Here is a 6829-nt window from a genome sequence, read left to right on the forward strand (position 1 = left end):
GCAATCTTCAGAGCACAGTTGTGTTGTTCTTAAATTTTGCTGTGCAAGAAGAAAGCCTAAAAGCATTTTTTTCCCCCTCTGTGAAATGAAGTGAGAGGAAATATCTTGCTTCTTGGACCAATTATTGTAAAAATGATGAAAGCCCTGGGACTTGGCAACACTAGGAAGTCACATGTGTGGTGGGACACACAATCCTGTGATTACATAGCCAGATTACCGGCCGGAGCGTAAGAAGCTCTAGTTACATAGGCTAAATTTGTTCCTATACTTACATTTAAAGAGTAGAACTTTAACCTTTCCTTTACCTTTAAGTGAAAAACAAAACTCCAACCCAGGAAAAATTGCATCCAACATGACACTTCCTCAGCTTTTTCTGTGTCTTCAGGACCAGCTCTTGTTTTAACAAATTCGTTCTGTTCCTGCTCCCATTCTCAGACCTGCCTCTGAGTTGTTAGCATGGCCATCCCTCAGCTCCCGGGCTTCTGATACTTGACCAACGCTTGCCAAGCACTTCTATAAAAGGTGTCATCGATGATGTGCATACACTTATATACAGCACCCAGAATTTTAAAACAGGTGAACTCTCGCAAAGGATTACACTCTCCTCCCCTTCATGGATCTCTGCATGAATCAATGAGAGTGAAAGCTCCTTTTCAGCCACATTAGCTGCTTTCTTTAAAGGGAAAATTAATCCAGTTTATCACTGGATTCACTAGTCTCAAAGCTCCATCTGCCAAATACAATTATTCGTTCTGCCTAAGATGAACACCCGCATTCTCCTGTGGCCTACATTGCTGCGGGCTGCCTTCATTAACACGCTGACACTCGCTAGATGACTGATCAATAAGTTTAATTTAAGCACCACAATAGTGAGCATTCACATAACGTTCACAACACTTTCCAAGTCCCGTTCCAGCAGAGCACTGAGGTTTTGCACACACCTCACAGGGTATTCTACGTTTTTAAATGTAGTTTTGCATGAGAAGCCTTGCTCAGGATTTATAAATCACCTTTTGAGGGAGTGTAACAAGCATCATTTTCATTCCTCTCCGGCTTGGGAGACTGTTTATTTAGGAGAGCTCACACCTTGGTCTGCTCTTGTTGCCTGCAGCAAACATACTGTGAGTTTGAGACCGAGCCCTGTGCCTATACGCTCAACTTCTAAACAGAAGTAAGATCAGGGAGACATCCAGTGAGATGGTGACTGCAAGTTTCTAAAGCACTCTTTACTTTTTCAATATATGCAAAGATAATTTGGAGCTGATTCACCATGGAACTGATAACCACATTGTCACGCACATCGTGTACTTTTCCATGACACGTCTGTCTTATTAAATAAAAGCCCACCACCTTCTCCCTTTAAGTCCTTATCAGTTCTCAAAAAAATGCTCACGAACTCACAAGGAAGTCCAAGTTTTGCAGGTGTTCTACACAACCCCCCCACCTTGTTTTCTTTCCAGTCACCTATACACATCCAAAAGGAAGCTCAAAACACAACTTCATAAAAGCACCCAACGTAGGGTTATGGAAATTACCCTCACAGAATCCAAAGAGAACTCAATATGAACAAAGCTCTTGCCTTTCAGTAGTTTGGGTAGGGTCTGACTGTATCAAGCAGCGATGGAATGGAAATCTACCCTTTAGATACGTGCTGAAATTTACAGTATATGCCTTGGAAAGAAAAAGGAACTACAAAACATATCTAACACCCCCCTAGGTTAACGAAGAATAAATGCCCTCTGAAGTTCTGCGTTGGTGTGGATGAGACTTCACGAGAAAGGCCAAAAGAAATCACATTTAGCTGATAGCGCTTTTGCCATTTATTCCCCACCCCCCTCAGTTTAAATTTCATTTAAATAACTACTAAAGGAGAGTGTCTGCTTAAGGACAGCCCCTTACAGCAGCAAACACATTCATATACTTGCCAGGACATACATTGACTAGTTGGTAAAAGCTTGGCCCTGGCAAGCAATTTTTCTGCTGGGTGGGTGCAGGACTGGCTCCATAGCCCCCCTTAGAGACCCTCGCAGCCACCCACCCAGTGATGCCTTAGGGCTGGCCCCAGCAGCCCTTGGGATTAAGGCAATAGATGGTTTTCCCAGAAGTCTCGCTCAGTAATGCCACATCTATGCAGGCTCCGCAGTTCTTACCCCCAAAACCCTCTTCCCCTTCCACATCCTGTGTGCGGCTCCCTAGGCTACAAAGAGCAACTCAGGAATTGCTGCTTTCAGCCTTACTCAGGCTTTACTCAGCCTGTGTCCCATGCCTTCGCAGGGAGGTGGGTTTGTTTTTCCTGCAGAGCAGGAACCCTGAGCTTATTGCGGCTGCAGCATTTCGAAAGCATTGGCTGTGTGCCTGAAAAAAGTGTTGGGTGCAGTGCCAGGCTTGCTGACACACCACAGGCAATGCAATGTTCTGTATTTGGGGAGGAGGAGACCACTGTAACGTTTAAATGTTCGCTCCATTGTTCAGAAGGCAATAACTCACCCAACACCCTGCAGAGAAGAGCTTGTCTTTCATCCCTCACTGATATTTTAAGTATCCAAGAAATACAGAGCAACAAATATTTTAAACAATACCAAAGCTCACACACCTAATCAGTCAGTGCCCAAACAGCCCAAGCACGGCTTTACCAGGGGAAGGGCACCGACCGGGCCAGAGCACACAAAGGGATTGGTAGCTCTCGGTAACAGGGCATTCTCTACAGCCTGCTATGCATGCAAGGCAGGGGAAAAAAAAAAAAAAAGAAAAGAAAAAAAAAAGAGTGGACCATATCCCGCATCTTTCTCATGCAAAGATGTGAGTCTTAATGTACTTCCCAGCACTCCTTTCAAAGGACTACTGATTTTGAATGCATATTTGAATTTCAGAAAAGTGTCCTTTGAAATGGATGTAGAAGGAAGGAACCATCTCCTGTGCAATGCAGCAAGTGCTGAGCACACTGAGACTGTGCGTTTGGCCTCATCACAGATTATGACCACCGAAGTAGTGCTTTCATGTCTCAATCCTTAATGTGGTCACACATGCTTTCATAGGCATGCTGTTATGAAGCTCAGTTTACTTTCCTGCCCATCCAATAACAAATATATGTATATACACAAGTGCACATATATACCAACAAATATGCATAAACCTACGAGCAGAATCAAAGTGAAAATAAATGGTTGGCTGACATTTTTATTTCTAGGCACATTCATGTGCTAAAAGCTGAAGAGCTTCCAGATTTAAATCTTTCATTAGGTTCAGAAGAAGGTTTGAATTAGGGAGCAATGCTAAATATAGATTATACTTTTTAAAAAGTAATAAGTTGTACTGTATCGCTTAACTACTGGAATTTGGAGGAACAGCCTAGAAAAGATTCAGTGAAATAAGATAAAAGAAATCCCTAATGATGTTGTGTAAACTTGGCTCAAACCATACCTACACCATGTTCATTTAAAATGTGAATATCCAAAATGAGTCTTGAAAGATTTCAGTTGCTCCAGGAACGTCTGTGAAGTTTATTTTCCAGCTACAATTTTTATAATTTCATTTGGCTTTTTATCAAAGATAACATTTGCATCAGACTATTCCAAGACACCAGTGTCCAAGGAGGAGTAGAAATACAACCTGTAATTTTCTTGCAGCTCGAGACATCCTGTATTGGCACCAGCCAGAGGGAAGCAAGCAACCCAAATCTGCCAAAGGACACACTTCACTACAACAGCAAAAGCAGGAATTCCAACTGTATCGATACATTGAGCTTATGGCACCCTCTGGACAATTTCCATTTCACCTGTGACAGGTGCTCTGTCTGCTTTTTTCATTAGCATCAAAGTGTTTCCTGGATGAAAGTGTGACAGGAACAGAGGATGGTCACTCTAGTCAAGGTGCATCGCACCATTTCTGGAAGAAAAAGACACATTCTCAAGTGTAACCAATAACTTTGTGGTCTAATTCCGAGTCCTTCTTGGGATACTCTTAATCATATCCACTATCTGTGTCATTCCACTACCTGGAAACGGGCACCTTCTGAGAAGGAAGTTTTGGTCCTGTAGTCCTCCGAGTAACACACATTCTTCTCAAAACCTAGGTGGGCTGTTGGGAAAACCACACCTCAGTGCATCCCAGAGCCCCATGCTGTAGCTGGTCTCAGCTAGACCTACAGGCTGAACTGCTGGTATAAGTACTTCATTTTAGTAAAAATCACCCAAATTAGCAAAACCTTTCTGTTTAAACAGTTTAGATTAGTCCAAAGAGAATAAAAACCCACAGAATTATTCAGGCTTGCAGTATTCCTCTAGCTGAATAATCATGCACATTTGACTCACTTATCCTTGTGCTAAAAACATTTATCCTACTCAAGAGAGTATTTGAAAACAGAGATGTCTAAATTGGATGTATACAAGAATAATATGTTTGAGAGTTTAGAAACAAAAAGCCTAGCACAGCCTGCCCTGTTGCAACTTTTAATCACTCCTTCGTGGCAGGAATTTAAGACATTTCACATCTGTTAGAGTTTGATCTTGTTACAGTCTTGTACGAAATGATTTACTAAGGTTCTTAATGGAAAAGCAAAAGCCTCCCACTCTGCCTAGTGGTCATTACAGCAATAATGAGCAAAATCTGAGCAGTTGCAATAAGCAAATTTAGAATTTTACATACTTAAATAGGAGGCTGGTAACAATTTTTGAGGCCAAAGAATTACATTTTGGGTAAAACTTTCAGAAATGCTTGAGTGACTTGGAAGTTCAAATCAGCTGAGTGCTGAAGACACTACCAACCAGTTCTACAATTAAGTATGTTAAGGCTCACTAGGCCTTAAAATTAAGCATTGTATTGAGAAACCAAATTTTTCCCCTCACTGTTACCGGTCAGTAATGATGGCAGACACATGCACATCAAGACACATGCACATGTTTCCCCTTTGACTCTTTTCCCCAGTTTCTCCCGTGGATAAGCCAAGACTGCAGAGAGCTATGTTGGTTTGTTCCAGAGCTGTAAGGAGAACCCACAAGGTCAACACCCCCTGCTCACCCTCAGACCACGCTAGTCCTAAGAGTTGGTTACCCTGACAGCATTTTGGGCCAAAATAAATATAAACCGGTGTCTTCTTACAGACAGCTATTTTGCATTCTTTGTGCGAGGGAGGAGAAGCCGGGGGCAGCCGAAGTCTCCTAAGGATAATTAACTCAGCCAAGGCTGCGCTCTGGGACATCTGCTTTCTGTATTCCTTGGCTGGCAAAGACATGAAGGCCAAAGGTCCCCTTCTCCCGAGAGCTCCAAGTGACCAAGACCTGGCCCCCAGCGCATGCTGCCTGCAGCCGGCTCCCCTCCGCCTCCCTTTGATTTCAGGAATTTGGTTGTGAAGCAAAAGCATCTCAAATAAGAAAGATGTGAGCTAAGAGTCAGCTCCCGCGGGAACAGGCTGGCTGTGTTAAAATAAAGAGGTCAGCCTATCCCCATCCGTAGCCACACAGCATTGCAGGAGTGCTCTGTAATTGGAACCACATGTGCTTGGGGCTGAGGTTTGAGGAGGCCGTTAAAACAGAAAGCAAAGGGGAAGAGTCCTGCACATTGCTGTTTCCAAGCAGTGACGTGAAGCATGTGGAATTGAAACTGCCGAGGAGCAAGGAAGGCCCAAGGAGAACAGAAAAAGGATCATTTCACAGAAAGCAAAGCCTCCGATTTTGAGAGGTTTGCAACAACTAAGCAAGAGCGCGGGAGGGGGCTAGAACTGGGCTGGTGATACACAGGCTCCTACCAACAAGAAACATCGCCGGCTGCAGAAGCATGGGCAGGAGCTGGCCACCAATCCTTCCCTGGGCACTCCCGGGTGATCCAGGGAAGTGATGTGTGGGATGGCTGTTACCAGCACAGGGCAGTGCCCATGCTATTTAAATGCACTGTGTCTTCACAACACCCCAGGCACAACTGAGACAGTCTGCCCAGCACAGGTCTGGGTCTCACAAGCAGCCCTAGCAGCAAGGATGCAGTATTCCTCAGGGAAAACTCAGGGTTTTCTCTAGTAGATGACAGCGAGATGAAAGCCTGGATCCTGCAGTACCAGTGGTCACAGGCAATCTAAGGATCTTACCTACACATTCCTAAAATCAAGAGGTAAAAATTCCATCCCTGAAAACACCAACAGGAAGTTTGCCTTCAGCACCGACACACACACAAGTGAATCCAAAGCCTGGAGAGATTTTGAAATATTGGAAAAACATGGAAGCTTTCCATTAGCTGAGGATCTTCATAGGCAGCCAGCAGCTATGTATGTACTGTGGCTGTCCTTTTCCTCATTGCATTTTAAAAGCAAGTGCAAGTTGGAGATTCTGGGCTTACATCCCTGGAGACCAGAGAACAGTAAACAAGGCATCAGAACAGCATCTTCCTATTTAATGGTTCACAGAGTGTTTGTGCAGAGGAATGTGTGAAGTCCCTTAGCCTTTAGTCCAGGCAATTTTATCAGTAAAATGGCCCAGGTGTCTTCTGTTTACGGTAACACAGCTCAGCTAAGCCTTTCAGTAATGCAGCTGGTGATTTCAAGCTGTGTGGACTAGATCTGTACAGAGAGCTTGTCAGTACATATCACAGATTCCTCGAGGCCGAAGCACCTATAACTATCTGATATTCTCCCTCTCTGCAACCATCTCTGAGCTGCTCTGTGCAGCTTAAACAGCTGTGTATTGAGGAAAGCAAGAAAAAAAAGTTTTTACCCCCCCAAACATCAGAAATTTCACTCCTTTTGCTGGTTTCAAACGAGGCGTGGAAGTATGAGAAGAAAGATGTTTTCAGTGATAATTTTTAGGGTGTCTTTGAGAAGTATGCTTAGGCCTCAGTCTTCCAG

This window comes from Eurypyga helias, unplaced genomic scaffold (genome assembly GCF_000690775.1).
Source record: "Eurypyga helias isolate BGI_N326 unplaced genomic scaffold, ASM69077v1 scaffold1347, whole genome shotgun sequence".
Taxonomy (NCBI): domain Eukaryota; kingdom Metazoa; phylum Chordata; class Aves; order Eurypygiformes; family Eurypygidae; genus Eurypyga; species Eurypyga helias.